The sequence below is a fragment of the Rhipicephalus microplus genome, chromosome 9, assembly GCF_043290135.1.
Source record: "Rhipicephalus microplus isolate Deutch F79 chromosome 9, USDA_Rmic, whole genome shotgun sequence".
NCBI classification, from domain to species: Eukaryota; Metazoa; Arthropoda; class Arachnida; order Ixodida; family Ixodidae; genus Rhipicephalus; species Rhipicephalus microplus.
Window position 1 is genome coordinate 36,050,364 of NC_134708.1, and position 17,717 is coordinate 36,068,080.

Consider the following 17,717-nt stretch of genomic DNA (forward strand, 5'->3'; position numbering starts at 1 on the left):
CGGCAACAATGTTGTCATTTGGAGCGACAATTCAAAAATATTTAAAATTTGTTTCAGTACTCAGTCAATAGCAGTGGCTAGTCTGTTCGTATTTATTTTCCTTTGCCTCCGTTCAGTGTATTTTATAACGAAACGAAGTAAAATACGAACGGAATGCAGAAAATGGACGCCGACTGTCGTCTTCTTTCGGACATCATGATACGCTTATGAAGAAAGTGGGTAAGGCTAACAATGTAAAGCCCCATATTGCTTTCACTGCTGATGCTGTGACCGTAGGACGATAAAAGAAAAAAATGTGTTCTTACCTTCCCCCCTCCAAAAATATTGAAAGTTTAGTAGGTATTGGCGTTGTCTTTGCTGTTTGAGAAAGCCACTACTACGTGCGTTGCTACGATGATGATCTGCAGAAAAATGACAAGGTGAAGTGTAAAGAGAAATGAACCACTCATTGGAACGTGTAGATCTTCGTTCTTGCTAACTGTACTGCCGCTGACAGCAAGCCTGTACCTTCAACCGCACTGCACGGTTAAGGCGGGCTGAGGGTGCAGACGCCCTAACGAAGGGTTCCGGGGGCGATAGATGAGCGCTTGCGGGGAAACGCAAGGAAGGGCTCTCCCGTGGAAGCTTCCCGTTCACCCTTTTTTTCCCTTATCCTTCTTTCTCTCTCCCGGTCAGACAGACGAGTCGCTGCTCCCGTGCCCGCCAACCCGCAGCAATAAAAATAAACAGAAGATGGTCGTGGGGATGTTACCAAGCCGGCCGCAATTTGTTCTCTGGGATGAGCAATACGTACGTGTCTTCCTGTCTAGATCGGCGACGCAGCACAAAGCGTGGTTCTTGTGGAAAGAAATTCTCGGCTTCCACAATCAAAAAAGGAAGAAACAAAAAGAGAACTATGAGATCTTGACGCGATGTCCCGACCGAACTGACGCGTCTGTTGTTTGAGTTATCGGGATGGCAGATGTAATTCCCGCTGTAGCGCAAGGAAACCACACAGACGGCGACAGAGCTAGACGGCCACGGTGTGCATTGCGCTACTGCGTGAATTTCGTTCTACAATAAGTTTGGTATTTTTAGCATAAGTCTATAGGTCTGTTATCTGGTATGTGTTAGCAACACGAAAGGGGCATAATGAGTACTGTGTAAACTTTTTACACGTTGCAAGAAAACGAAAGCCACGTAGAGAAGGACACGAGACAACACAAGCGTGAAAAACCGTTTATTGACAACACTGTGTACAACCAACTGGCCCCTATCTTGGCTTTTCAAGAATGAGTTCTGATTGAGATGGACAAATCCTTGTCGGCGTTTTATTCGGTGTTTTAAACTAGCAAGGTACAGCTGTCCGATAAGTGAAAGCATTACTTTCATTACTCTCTTATTGATTGCTCATTTGGTGTGGTTGGCTGAATGACAAAAGTGACATGAATGTTCAACTCAAGGTTCTTCAAAGACATTCAGCTGTCGCATTCGTACGGCTGACTCCCCCAACTGTGATAACTTCAACGGCGTATAAACTCTCGACCACGTCGTGTGCCACTGTCCCGACATTGAAGAAGATCGCCAGACTCTCAGTGGGCCTCGAGGAGACTGTATGACAATACCTTCACTCGGGGAAAGATCTTGAATGCATGGCCTCACAGTGCCCGGTTTCACAGGCGGCCGCTCAGTGATGTGTGAGAATTGTAGAAGGCTCGCGTGGCTCTCCTGACGCCGACAAGAGCTCTCGTCGAGTGGTGCCCCGCCCTCGGACTCCAGTGACCACGTCCATTTTTCCTATCCTCTCCTTACTTCTGGATGTCACTCTCCTGTGCCACGCTCTCTCGTTCCTTCTTTCTCTATCTCTATACCTTTTAATCCCTCTTTACCCCAACCGCTACTATTGAGGTGTCCTCTCTTTGAGAGACAGTTACGGGGCTCACTTTTATTTTATTTTCTATTAAGAATCACTTCCCCCCTTCTTTTTCTATATCTTTCTTTTAGTCCTTTATACTTCTTTCCCCACATGTAGGGTAGTAAAGTAGACATAGTCTCATGAACCTCCCTACCGTTTCTTATATTCCTTCTCTCTCGCTCTCTGCAAGACCTAACGTTTAGAATAAAAGGTGAACCTTTCAGAGTAGCATTGGTGCCCTCTTTATAAACGATCATGAGTGAAACTAAATGTACAGCTTAAAAACTCCGACAACCTTCGCTGGTTATTCAACGAAACTAAACCGTGCCACCCCTGTGTTGATCTCCAGCTTAGTGCCTACAAATTCATAAAGTAGTGCTCAAATGTTTGTAACGTTTGTCCAGAAATTAGACTGGCCTTCGCCGTGGTGTTTTCTATTTTTCACTTTAAGTAGACCTTTTATGAGCTGTGGGGACTGCAGTAGTTTTGAAAAACTTAACCATCAGAAATTCTTAAGTATATAGGACGTGCTACCCCTCACTTTACCTAGCTCCGCTGTGAAGGAGTTGCCTGTTATTCAATGTTTCTAAACGAAGCAGCTATTTTGATATACGCGTGACGTCACGGTGCGTAAGGTCCACCCAGCGCAAAGCTCACCACCACCCTCTATAGTCATGTGAGTGAGTGAGTGAGTGAGTGAGTGAGTTCAACGTAAATTTGGTCCTATGTAGGCACTGCAGTTGCTCCGCGTCAACTGGCTATAAAGTCCTTAAAAAGATAAATTAGCCCCAACCACGCCCCTCCACCATTAAAAACAAACATTCTGAAATTATCTACGAAACATCAGGTACAGACGTTCAGAAAGGACGTAAACACGGACGCTTTTTTCTTATTGTGCATTCTGGCACACCTCATCACGAAGAAACCACGATGTGTTAATCATAAACAGCGTTGCTTAAAAACGACATAATACTCCGTAGAAACAGGTGACCTTCAGATGGTTTTATCGGAATCTGCGAGCAGCAATCAGACTAGCGGACACATTGTAAATACACGTACGAACAAACTCACTTCTTAAAAACAGTAGAGTGGCGCATTTGGCATCATGCAGCAAGAACAGGGTAACATTAAAAAAATTCTCTTCAGCCTACCGGATTCGAACTTCGATCTACTGAGACGTGAATGATCTCGCGGTGGGGGCACTCAACCGATTAGGCCACTGCTACAAAATTTTTTTTTCTTTAATGAATGACATTATCACCAGTAAAGTACACAGAACATACTTCATCAGATGTCAGGCAAACACACACAAGCGTCAAGAACGGGAAGCCACTCCGGAACGGGGTCAAAAGTCTCGACAACACTGCGCACTTGAGCAGCTGCTTCTCGGAAGACAGATCTCGTCGACCGTGGTGGCTCGGTGTGTCTATCGATCATGCGACTTTTCCATAATGAATAAAGTCCCAACAACATAAACAAGTCGTAAGGAGTACTATCAGTCAGACTCTTTTTGAACGGAAGGAACCTAATACCATGGGCTGTAATTGGAAGTTTTTTTCTTAACGTTCTTTTTAGAATGTTTCAAAAATAAAAAGCATCACGACATTGAATAAAACAATGCTCTATAGTCTCAGGTTGGTTGCAGAGTCTACAATTCACTGTCCAGGGTACGTATATTGATTTTTCGTTCAGCCACGTTTTCACTGGCCGCGTGGAAGCGTGCAGTTTAAAGAAAAATGTTTTCGCTGAAGGAGATATACACATTCTACGTACACGAAATAATACATCGTGACCAGACAGAAGCAAATATGGCTTTCGATAAACAGGTTCGGGGAAAAGGCTATTTACAAGTGCAGCGGTTAAATTTGTTTTGTCAATAGTATACAAATACTCTAAGGTAAACCTGGCTTTCAAAAAACTGACAGTATCAACAATTTCTTTTAGGAATCCCCGCAACGGCAATTTCTTAGCAACGCTTATTGTGACATGAATAAAAGGAAGGTGGTAACGTAGACGGTTACGAAGAACCGCTAATAGAAATGGGTGGCACACATCCTTGAGGTAGAAAAATCGCAACACCAACTGTCGCACGAACAAATGCACAAGGCCGAGGCCACCCTTTTCGAGTGGAAGAAAAAGGTTGTCTCTTCTCATGGGTTCCCAGGAAGAGCTCCAAACAAAGCAGGCAAATATCCTATGAAAGGCTTGAATGTGTACCCGAGAGCAATGCAACACCTGCAGAATATAAATAAGCTTCGATACAAGGAATAGATTGCACGCTTTCGCTCTGGCAAAAAGGGAAAGCTCCCGTCCGTGCCTTGTTGCCACCTTTCGGCGGATCGTAGTTATCGCAGCGGTCCAGTGTGGGCCGCTGTTACGATAGTTATCGAGAGGCACACCAAGGTATTTCATAGGAGTCGCATTCCAATGAATAATTGCGAAGACCGAAGGAGTTGTAGCCCACATGCCTATAGCCAGAATCCACTACTTTTATCAAAATTTATGCTGGCGCCAGCGACTTTACAGAAACGTAAAGTAGTGTTGACTGCTTCTTGAACGCTGGGTTTATCAGCGCAAAAGAAGGCAATGTCATCTGCATAAGCTAGAACTCTAACTTCCTCAGCATCATATCGGTAGCCTCTTATGCGGGACTTTAGAAGCACACTTAAACATAATGGTTCCAGATAAATTGCAAAAAGCAAAGGTGACAGCGGACATCCCTGACGTACAGATGAATTTAACTCTATTATATTGGAAAGTGTGCGATTTACAATTAGCCTAGTTGTGCACTTCTTATAACAGAGTGAGATACCATTGCATAGTACATCACCCAAATGCAGGTGTCTTAGTAGCCGGAACAAAAAAGCATGCTGTACCTTATCAAATGCTTTTGCAAGGTCTATTTGAAGGAGGGCTACTTGGTCCATGCTACCATCTATACACTCAAGAACTGAACGTGCAATATGAATGTTTGTCTGTATAGAGCGACCACGAATTCCACATGATTGGTGGTCATCTACACATTTAGTAATCACTGTCTGTAGCCGATTTGTCAACAATTTAGCAAATATTTTGTAGTCAACGTTACATAACAATATAGGCCTGTATTCGTTAACTCCCTTTAATGCGTTAGGATCAGCACTTTTTGGGATTAATGTTGTATGGCTCTGATAGAAAGAAGGAGGAAGTTCACCACGGTCATAAGCCTCTTTAAAAAGTTGCTCAAGGAAAGGTATCAGAAGTTCCTGAAAAGCTATGTAAAATTCGCCACTAAGGCCATCTGGGACAGGAGTTTTGTTTTTCTGCAACGTTGTTATTGCAAATCTTATTTCCTCTCTGGTTATTGGCCCCTCTACAGGGAGTCTATCATCATCTTGTAACTGAGGCACAAGGGCAATGAAGTGGTTAGCTTCTTCCTCAAAATTCTCCTGAAGCTCAGCCGCGGTGAACAAACATTTGTAATAATCTTCAAATGCGGCTCTTATGTCACATGTCCCTGTGCAAAGGGAAGCCCGCGACTCAATTTGCAGTATCTATTTAGAAAGTGCATCTCTCTTTTCATCCCCGAGGGATTTTTTAGTGGGTTCCTCTTCAGTGAAATGGGTAACACGGGAACGAATCTTAGCTCCTCTGTATAAATTTGTATCATATTTTTGTATCTGTGCTCGAATCACATTTATCTCGTCCACGTACAATCCCGGCTGTTGACTTTCAAAAGTATGGAGCTTATGAAGTAATTCATAAAGATAGCGCTTTTCAGCTTTTTTTCTTTGCGCTATTTCGCATGAAATACTAATTGCCTGATACTTGACTCTTTCTTTGAACCTTTCCCATTGAGCGAAAATTGGTAGCTGTCGACACTGTGTTACCTCTTGTACCGATTCTTTTACTATTTTAACAAAACAATCTTCGCGCAACAACTGTACGTTAAGCTTCCATAGGTCCCAGTTTAGAGGGGTTTTACGAAAATTTTTAGGACCCCAAGAAACAGTGACCAAGCAATGGTCTGTAAAAAATATGGGCTTTACAGCATAATTATGAATGTGAGACCATAAGCTTAGAGATACATATACACGGTCAAGCCGAGCATGAGAGATGCCTTGAAAGTGCGTGAACCTCACCGAGGAAGGTGCATGCACTCCCACATCTATTAAATTGTGGTCATTCAATAGTTTCTGCAATAAGGCTGCACTTGCATCATAACGATTTGTTATATATGAATGATCTCTAGCGTCACAAACACAGTTAAAGTCTCCAAAAACTACCAAAGTTCTGTCAGTGTTTAGTAGCGAAGTTAAAGAAAGGAAAAAAGAATTCCTGTCATTCACTTTGGAGGGAGCATAGACACAGATAAACCTCCAATTATGGAAATGAAAAGATAAGTCGCGACAAATGAGGCGTCCTTCCCCATCAACATGTAGTGACGTCAAAATATGATTCAAGTGCTTTATAATTAATAAAAAGCATCCAGCGGATGCACCACGTGCTGGGCTGATGTATAAATTGTAATCACGGAAAACTTCCAGTGCAAGATCGGCGTCACGAGCAGCGGAAATCTTAGTCTCTTGCACTGCAAGTACATCAATGTTGTACTGCTCAAGCACGTGGCGCAACTGCCACTGACGCCTTACATTCCTCAAGCCACGTACGTTGAGTGTCGCTACACACATGGGAAACGTTAGCGTGGTAGCCATTTTGATATCTTACCACTTTTGCAGGTCACCTTTAGCCACAGGTCAACCTGTGGCTTTACCTCCTTTGCACTTTTTAGGAGCACTTTCCTCGGGACGCTGGCATAGGCGGCGCGTCTCTCGGTCCCCAAAGAAGGTGACACGTGGACCACACGAAGACACTTGCTCTGTCGTGTAGGGCGCATTCGTTGTTGCTTCATCGGTGACCGGTGCCTGACGCTTCTTTGTCTGACTGCAATCCATTCCTTCTTGTTCCTCATTGTCAGGAGGCTTGTCTTTAAGGCCTTCCAAGTGGTGTTTGTCCGCAGCATTGCATTCATTTACGCTTTCACAGGCGTCGTTAGCGGTGTTATTTTGCGTGCCAAGGGTATCCATGGACAAGTGTTCCGCTTCCTTTAAGGCACCTTCTGCTCCTCCCGCTGCTTCTCCTGTCGCATCAACTACCTCAGTGACACCCATAAGATGATCGAGACGTTGGTCTTCTCTGCCCTGGCCAGAACGGAGTTTGTTGGCATAAGTCGACACGCAGGCATCCGACGAGTGACCAAAACGCTGGCATTGCAAGCACCTCGGTTTTTTGCACTGTCGTCGTACATGCCCCACTCGCTTGCACCGAAGGCACAGTGGAGGCCTACCGGGAATAAGTACGAGGCATTGATGGCCATAGATTGACATAAGGTGTGGTATTGAGCTCACAGTGATGGTGTCCTTGAGCTCCAAGGCAACTTCTCTATTTGTTGTCATCCATTGTTCTATTCCTGCACATCTCCATGCCTCTCTTTCAACGGACTTCACAACGCCGAAAGCTTGGAACGCCTCTTCAACACGTCGCGATTCAAGATGAGGTGGAAGCCAAAGTAGTTTCAGCCTAATATTCTTGGTCTCCGGATCTAGCACCATGCACTTCAGCCCTTTTACACGGAGCTCACCACAAGTGACGAGTTTCTGTTTCGCCATGCTGTTTGCACACGTAACCATCCATACATAGTTCATTTGATACTCGCCAACTCCAATAATGTCCGCTGTGCTCACCACTTTAAGCAGCGCGTCACGGAAGTCAGGGGCACGGTACGGCCTACCACTCAAGTCGGCATGAAGGAAAACGGAATTCAAAACATCGTTACCGGTTGAAAGACGTGGCAGGACGACTTTATAGCTTGAGTCTTCATCATGAAACGTAGTCGATGATCCTCGGCCGTTGGCCGATACGCTGTTAACAGCAGAGAGCATTTTGGAACGCAGCCGATCGGTGCGGCTTCTTCTTCTTCTTCTACACTGCTACAAATGTGCGCAGAATATTACGATGTGGAATAACTCGCCTTCGCGAATGGCTAAAATCTACCTAACCTTCATAGTGCTGCAACCAGCGTGTTTCGAGTAAGTACGTGTATTACGTATTGGGGTACTTGGTGTTCTACCATGGTAGAGCGGTAATCCATCCCAGTTTTCTGGCCTTTACCGCTAATCCGAAAAGATGTGCCCCAGAAAGCCTGTTTGCAAGTCAAAGAAGAATGCGTTTAAATCAAATGTTTGAAGATTTGATAGAGAGATTTGCTCTACAATGGGAGACCAATAAGATGTCCCAATTGCAATAATGTGTGTGTGTTTAGAAAAAAAAGTTCCTAATGATTTAGAGTACGAGGTACTCGTCTATGGGAGAGCTTGAAGCCATTCCTCGGGCATCACATGTTTAGAAAAAGTATTCGAAGATTTAGAGTACATGTGTACTCCACTGTGGGAGAGCGTCAAGCTGTCCCTTCAAGATCACTTGTAGTTCGAGATTACAGAATCGGTGGACTGAAGTTACTTCCACGTGTTTAGAAAAAATGGTTAACGATTTGTACCACTAAGTACTCTACTATGGGAGAGCATAAAGCCGTCCCGTGGGCCACATCATCGACAGCAGATATACCGCTCAAACATTCCGATCACCTTCGGCGCTTATCGAACGAAACTAAAGCGGGCTACCTCTGTGTTTATTCTTGGTTCAGTACAAGCGAATAAATGAAGTGTTTCTGAAATATTTCTTACGCCTATCCAGGAATCTAATCACTGTTTGCCACCACGTGTCACTTTTTTTACTTTAAACAAACCAGTCTTGAGTAATGCGGTCTGCACTGGTTTTGTGGCAAATACACACAAGGAAGGAGGAGGAAGCAACAAAAGGGAGAAGGCAGGGAGGTTAGCCAGAAAGACATCCGGTTGGCTACCCTACACTGGGGGATTAGGGAAGGGGACAAGAAAGACGAGAAAGAGGGAAGAGAGGGAAAAGAAAAAAAGGGAGTGGGAGAGACTGACAGTAATTTCACTGCAGCGTGTAGAACTCTACCACATGTCAGAGGTAGAGTTCCGCTGTGCTCACCACTTTAAGCAGCGCGTCACGGAAGTCAGGGGCACGGTACGGCCTACCACTCAAGTCGGCATGAAGGAAAACGGAATTCAAAACATCGTTACCGGTTGAAAGACGTGGCAGGACGACTTTATAGCTTGAGTCTTCATCATGAAACGTAGTCGATGATCCTCGGCCGTTGGCCGATACGCTGTTAACAGCAGAGAGCATTTTGGAACGCAGCCGATCGGTGCGGCTTCTTCTTCTTCTTCTACACTGCTACAAATGTGCGCAGAATATTACGATGTGGAATAACTCGCCTTCGCGAATGGCTAAAATCTACCTAACCTTCATAGTGCTGCAACCAGCGTGTTTCGAGTAAGTACGTGTATTACGTATTGGGGTACTTGGTGTTCTACCATGGTAGAGCGGTAATCCATCCCAGTTTTCTGGCCTTTACCGCTAATCCGAAAAGATGTGCCCCAGAAAGCCTGTTTGCAAGTCAAAGAAGAATGCGTTTAAATCAAATGTTTGAAGATTTGATAGAGAGATTTGCTCTACAATGGGAGACCAATAAGATGTCCCAATTGCAATAATGTGTGTGTGTTTAGAAAAAAAAGTTCCTAATGATTTAGAGTACGAGGTACTCGTCTATGGGAGAGCTTGAAGCCATTCCTCGGGCATCACATGTTTAGAAAAAGTATTCGAAGATTTAGAGTACATGTGTACTCCACTGTGGGAGAGCGTCAAGCTGTCCCTTCAAGATCACTTGTAGTTCGAGATTACAGAATCGGTGGACTGAAGTTACTTCCACGTGTTTAGAAAAAATGGTTAACGATTTGTACCACTAAGTACTCTACTATGGGAGAGCATAAAGCCGTCCCGTGGGCCACATCATCGACAGCAGATATACCGCTCAAACATTCCGATCACCTTCGGCGCTTATCGAACGAAACTAAAGCGGGCTACCTCTGTGTTTATTCTTGGTTCAGTACAAGCGAATAAATGAAGTGTTTCTGAAATATTTCTTACGCCTATCCAGGAATCTAATCACTGTTTGCCACCACGTGTCACTTTTTTTACTTTAAACAAACCAGTCTTGAGTAATGCGGTCTGCACTGGTTTTGTGGCAAATACACACAAGGAAGGAGGAGGAAGCAACAAAAGGGAGAAGGCAGGGAGGTTAGCCAGAAAGACATCCGGTTGGCTACCCTACACTGGGGGATTAGGGAAGGGGACAAGAAAGACGAGAAAGAGGGAAGAGAGGGAAAAGAAAAAAAGGGAGTGGGAGAGACTGACAGTAATTTCACTGCAGCGTGTAGAACTCTACCACATGTCAGAGGCGTTCACACAAGCCTGTCTTTCTCAGGAAACACAGGATTTTGTTTAGGTATATAGGATGGGATACTTTTGCTTCGCCCGTCAGGCTCACCGCCAAAGCCATGGAAACAATGCAACAAGTTCGATAACCGATGTGCGTGACTACGGGCGTCTCAGGCTTGACTTTCGTTGTAAATGCTTGTGCGAGACGAGCACTAACACGCATGAATCGCGTCGCGAAAGGCTACAAAAAAATCAAGAACTGAGAACAAAGAGACGCTAAAGTGATCCAGAACAACTTGTAAACTCGGCGAGAAGTTTTCTTGGCACTGAAGGGGAGCTATACGAAGCCAAATCGCCATCAACCATCATAATATCTGGAACACTCATGCTTCTTTCAAAAGATTTTTCTCCCCTCTACAAGTTTATTACAATTTCAGTTCACGTTTTGCCGCGCAACCACTTCATACAGGGAACGTCTTCTTTGTAATGCTAATATATATGTGTTACACTGATGTGAACTTCCGACAACGACCGGCAATTAAATTGGTTTCTCTTTGTTGAATGTGTCCGATATTTTCTGCTTACACTAAGAAAACTAAATTCATTTTTGGTTTATTGAATGGTATGTGCATAAAGTTTAAAATACCCAATCTAATATGAAATATACATTTTTGGATCTGTGTCTATCTATCACGAAATCAACCGTTTGCGATAACCCTGGTTACGGCACAAAGTGCAACGTCAAGAACGCCATCAACAAGGGCATCAACAAACTGTGCAGCTCCGCTGATACGCGTGTTGCCTTAGAAACGCGTAGCGAACACCTCGCGAATCGCAAAAAAAAAACAAAAGTAAGAGTTGAGGCAGCAGTAAACACGTTTCTTGGCCCATTTTCCAGAGTTGGTGAGAGCCATTCATTTAGGCCACCACCACCACCACCACCACCACCACCACCACCACCACCACCACCACCACCACCACCACCACCACCACCACCACCACCACTACCACCACCACCACCACCATCATCATCATCATCATCATCATCGTCATCATCATCATCACTTCCATAACCATACTCGTAAGCAACTGGAAGCAGTTTAGAGAAGTTCAAAGGAGCCATGCAGCACGGTCGAGGTGCCTACCAATTAGCGAATCGATGCTAGCAATTGAGGAGGCGATGCAAATGGGTCCAGATTGTGCTAACCTGTACTCTTCAAGGTGAAGCGCAAGTGTCCTCCAAGTTTCCTCTTTCTCAATCAAGCGATAGGCTTCCGACACTTGCATGCACATTGCTGGCACGAAAGTTGGCGCCTTCCGCTTGATTCAAGCTCCGTTTTGTGTACCAGTCGCGCCACTTTGCATTAGCTTGTCTTGACAGGGCCCATCCGCCTCTTGACCTAGATTCACGTGATCATGCTGCATACGCTCATTCTTGTTGCAAGACCATCGTACGGAGCACAAAGGCCAGCCCTTCTTTCATTCTTCCCACCATTCTCATGTCCTTTCACGGTCTTTTCCCGCACAAAAGCCGGTATTTGGGAGGCGTCCTCTTCTTGGAAGCAAGTCGAACAAAGGCGCCGACGGACTTCCCTGTCGGGGCAAGACCGATCGTTATCGGCTGTTGTTCACATTGAAGAGGTGATCGAAACATGCAGCGCAAGCCTGGCGCGGACGCCAGTGGCCTCAAATAGTTCGGTTTCTGCCTTGGAAACGCGGACTGCGCCTTGTAGCTGTAAAAGAACCTCCTTTGTCACTCTGACACTGGACAAGAGCGCGCATAAACACGACCTTTTCGAGATGGCTTGGGGATGCCCTCATTAAACATCGGCTGAAAGACGTGCGATACGATATCGTCCTTCCATTGGATACAGCGTTCACTTGCGAAAAGTTGTGAAAGTTGCCAGATTGCGCACGATCTGTTTAGAGTATACAATACCCGGCTCTAAAAGTTAGGTAACAATGGCAACGAATGGTCCAGCTGTATATTTACATTGTACACAAGGATTATTCATATCAGAGGAAGGAAGCTAATTAGCAAACTGTCAAGTAAATATTTAAACAGTAGCAGATCAAGCGAGAAATATATCGGTTATCAAAAAGGTTAACAAAAGGAAGAGATATAAATGAATGAATGAAAAAAGTGTATGATTCTTTCTGGCGTCCTTCAGCGCGCAGCGCCTGCTCCAATGTCAGGAGAGAGTGGTGGTGCCTTTCCGCCACCTCGCGGACCCCTTGAAGTCCCCAACTAATCGCCGAGTTCGGGTCTGCGTGGAACTGCATCCCAGCGCGACGTGCAGCTTTGATCGCTGTGCAACACAGGATCCCGCCAGAGCCTACGATCCAAGTTGGCTAAGTCGCTTGCAGAAAAAATGTGATGCTCACCAAATCAACACATTACAGATAAATGTACAGTAACTCGAAGTAGCCGATTGCCGAAGGTGTACGATAACTCTCGAGGTATATCTCTGTTTACAGCCCGAACGGGAGTATTGGGAACCAGGACGCACCGATCTTAAGGGGCAGACGCATTACGTGGTGCGTACGGAAAGGAGGAAAGAGCTGATGAACACGTAATACATGTCTGCCATGGCCTTCACCCAGCAGTCGAAAGCACTAAAGCATTGGGGTTTACGGACAGTGGAGGATAAATTTGCTTTAATCAATAGAAAAACAATAACCAAGAGGACGTTTTAGGAACCATGGTATGGATCATCATTGAACATAAGCCAAGTCACTGTTTTAACATTTTCAATGTATGAGTCGGGATGTCATCATCATCATCATCATAATCATCATCATCGACATCATCATCATCAGCCTGACTACGTCCACTGCAGGACAAAGGCCTGAGTCGGGATATAATGCTATCTTTATTCAGTTTCTAAACAACCGCATCTTGGAATTTAATGACGCGTTTTGTTTAACCATACACATTCATTGTTAACACTTCGCGCCATGACCTATGCTTATTCGATGGCCACGTACGCCAAGCGGCATGCAATTCGTAGAAATATAGGACAAAATCAGAAAATGATGGATATCTAAACGTTATTCTGAGTAGGATGTCCCAACGCTCGCTACTTCTCCAGAACACCCGCACACCCTAATCCCTAATGCATTACCCACCCGGCCACGGCAATGTCGGCAAAAGACGACAATGCGGAGTGGCATCCTTCGTCAAAGGGTGATCTTCGTATCCCGGAAGAAATTGTCGGGCGTCGGAACAGAGCGTCTACGACGGCTACATGAAGTAGCTTTTTCCGGTGCCTCTGATCAGCGTATACGCAAGCCACGGCGGAAATGAGGTCTTATGGAACCTTTCAACAGGATGCATAGAAACATTTACTTGCTTTTTTTTTTGCAAGGAGCTTGGCCTCTGAAGCGTCTGCATCCGGTTCGAGTGCCTGAATCATGTGGAATGCTAAGGCAATCGTGGCTAACGTCATTCAGAGACGCAAAGCTCCTTATTGGCCAAGAACGTTTCTTTTCCGGCAGGGAGTGACGACGTATTGGTTGGAGATTGCTTAGTGCGAACCCAATGTTAGATGGATTATGTTTGTGCTGTTCATGAAGGATGACGATGAAGTTGATTCCGCACGCGCCATAGTGTTTTATGTAACGTAAAGGTCTTCAGAGTCCCTGTCAAACCGTCTTTGGCAGCTTAAAGTGCTGAATACCATCCATACTTTTGTGGTGAAATAGATAGATGGATAGATAGATAGATAGATAGATAGATAGACAGATAGATAGATAGATAGATAGATAGATAGATAGATAGATAGATAGATAGATAGATAGATAGATAGATAGATAGATAGATAGATAGATAGATAGATAGATAGATAGATAGATAGATAGATAGATAGATAGATAGATAGATAGATAGATAGATAGATAGATAGACGCGATCACCTGCATCAAGAAGTGGGTGGTTATGTTGGCTACCGAAGCTTCGGATTAATCTATTTCTAAGAAGCGAAGGTGCTTGTCCGCTCGAGGCTCGATGTCCACAAATGTCGACGCAGCTTGCATTTGCCAGTTTTGTGGACCAGTGGGCTGTGAAGAGGAAGCTACGTTGCGCATATGATGAATTGAACCTGTTGCATTACCGCTCAGGTCATCCTTAACACCTCAACGTGCTGCGTTTGACTGGGGAGAGGGGGGGGGGGTCGAAAATTGGAAAAGAAAAGTGAACCTCACAACTTTCTGCAGCTAAGTGCGACACGTCAGCAGAGGTTCACAGGGGAAGGGAAATGGGGTAGTGTAATAGGTTAGAGTGACGAGAGGAATGGGAAAGAAGAGAGTAAGAGAAAAAATCGGAAAAAAGGGGGAAGGGGGACACACAGATCGTCTACCAAAATCAAGTGGCGTGATTACTTAATGCTTGCTTACGCAGTCCGCTTCTGTGAACAAAGTCCAGCAGCGCGGAAATGGCACCCTTGATGTGCTCACGGCGGCTCTTCAGGGACAGGAGGTGCTCTAATATTGTCCGAGGCAGGCCCCGGTACCACAATGGTCAATAAAGTACAGTATATGACGGCTCCAGGACCAATATTGAATAATACGACCACATTCCTTCAATAAGAACTCTGATACAACAAAATACCAAGGCAGCTTCGTATTGGTGGCGCTAAGCCTCAAGGAAGTACAAAGCTGGGCGGCCTTTACTTGTCTGCTGTTTTCCGTTTCCTCCCTCATATCTTTCTTTCGATTTATTTCTAGTTCTCTTTCTTCTTTTTTTTATTTTTCCCTCTGTCTTTCTTTCTTTTTTCCTTTTCTTCTATTAAACGCAGTTTAGCCTGCATTACTCCAAGTGATGAGCGCGTACGAAAGCGGACTTCCAAGTGCTCTGCACTTGATGTACTCATCAAGGCGCTCAAAGATCAAAAGGGGAAAAAATTCTCATTGTTGCGAGTGTGCACTCAATATGCTGCAGATGACCATGCTGTCCATAGTTTTTCTTATGTGTTACCCAAAGCCAGAGACCGGATTACTTTCACGTAGAAATGGAGCATGACTGGCGGCATGATAGGTCTATTCGCACGCCCATTATGATTAATGAAAAGTTGCACAAAATAAGATGTTGCCTTATTTAATCTCTAAGAATATCATACTGAGTGTTTCAGAATTATGTTGCACAAGTATGACGCCCTTCAAGGCATTGGATCATAAATTGCGCTTGCAGGGGCTGTGAATAAGCATCGGCAAGCCTTCGCTTTAGTTTGTATAGCACGGGCTTCTTGTATCCAGTTGGCCTTATTTGAATGATACGTTAATTCTGATGTGTCGCTTACTTTGTTTGCTTTGTTATGCTTTCATGGCATCCCTGTTGAAGCTCAAGATGCCTAGCAGACACACAAAAACACATCGCTGTAATAAAGGCGGTGACCGGTTTTGGTCCATTAGGTCGGGCAGAAATTGAGAAAAACCTACGTACAGTGTTTCAATATATACAAGGAATTGTTGCTCCACTGACAATATTGCAATCATGATATGTGGACATAGTTGTATGTCGTTGCTTCTGAGAAGCAGACGAGGCTATAAGACATATCTGTAGAGGTGAGACCGGCGCAATAACTAAAAGGAATAAAAAATGGGAATGGGACAAAGGCTTGATAGAAAAAAGAGCGGACAACTGTTCTTTACTGCGGAGCAGGGTAATTAAAGAATTCATTAGTGAGTGATTAAGAAAATTTCTCTTTCCACAACGAGGCAAAGAAACGACTGTATTTGAGTTGCTGTACCTGCGGACCGAGATGAAACAGAAAGATACCAAAACAGAGAATGTCTTGAATGAGACGATCGGCAAAGCTTGCGGCAGTAGAAACCGATAGAGCTGTGGAGATAAAACGATTGTGACCGAGCAAATGTGTTTGTTGGTGGCATAGATTCTGTATTTATTTACGGCGTGTTGTTTTGTACGTGTGCTTACATATGCGCGTCTGTATGTGCGCTTAGTGTTTGTGTGAGTTTCCACAAGCTTTCTAGACGATCGTTTAGGCCTCTTGTCCTTGAGTACACGTGATAGAGTTAGGGCATTGGTGCGCTTTAGTGTGTTTTTTTTTATGATGGATTGTTATTTTTGTGTGTCCTGACTTCTGTTGGCCTGTTAGACACAGAGATAAAGCCATGTCGTGACAGTGTTTACTAACCCGGATGTACCAAAAGCCGCACGTCGTCTTAATCACCGGCTTACTTCCTTTGTTTGCCCAGGAACAATGGCCACCGGCGCCCACAGCTTAACCCTTGAAGCAGGTTTTTTCCCCATTAATCAGTGCAGCGGTTCGCAGAACTGGGAAGACGCCGAAGACGACGATTACCAACGACGTGTCCGGAAATTAGCTTTCCGCTCAGTGGCGCCGATCACTAAGCCCATGGCAGCAATGCCAGTCGAGCATTTATCGAGGAATTATTCAGAGAACATACACAAAGTGACTGCACAACTTCATTAGTTGATCATATTATTTAGCTGATCATATCATTAAGCGGCGGGAAGGTACGTGATAATGCTTATAACAATGACGGTAGGTCATGGCATCAGACTTGCAATTGTCTCGGAAAACCCAGACAGCGTTAAGTGCGCTTGAGAAAAAGAATTCCAGAAGTAAAATTGTACCTTTTAGGCTGATGGTGGCGTTTTAATTAAAAAAAACTTGAACAATCTCTTCGAATGAAACCCTGATGGGATGCGAAGTAGCAGCGTAGCGCACGTGTGACGTCGAGGGTTGAACAGTGCTAACGCGGATTCTGCGGTGAGCGTTAGAAAATTCACTTGAAGCGATGGCTGACATTGGTCTTCTAGGTGACACGTACAGACATGCTTCAAACCCGTACGTTAGGCGAGCGTCAAGTTTATTGCGCGTGAACCGACGAGTCGGCAGTGTAGTGAGCGGCGGTCCCGGCAGGTGTTGCGGACGAACGGACGAAGTGGCAGCTGCGGGCGCCGTGGCGAGGGCGGGGCAGGCGAGAGGGAGAGTGACGTCAGCGCGCAGCAGCGGAGTTTCCTACTTGGCAACGCACCAACACCTACGGCGCGTGGCACGTTCGTACGGAGGGACAGCGTTACACGGACGAGTCGAAGATCTGCTTCCCATCTGAAAAGCAATGCTTGAAAGCTTTTCTTGTACTGCTGTGCCCCGGCACAGCCTATAATACCACAAGAGTTCAAGGTGCTCAATTCCCAAAACATCGCTATTTGAGTAAATGCGTCTCCCCATTGGTCAGTTGGCTTCGCGAATTTTATAACCAACGTTGGGATCGATTGAAACGTTTCCTTACGAAATTTTTCAGAGGTAGTCGTTTTGTGAACGTGGGTCTTTCTCGTTAACATAAAGGTACGTACAGTGGTCAGTGATAGAGATAAGTAGACGACGATGACGAATCATGGGCTGCTATCTCTTCAGCGAACACGAAGTGCGTGCTACAGTATGGTTAAGATGTACAGTACAGTACTTCAATATCGCCGTTAAAGGTATTC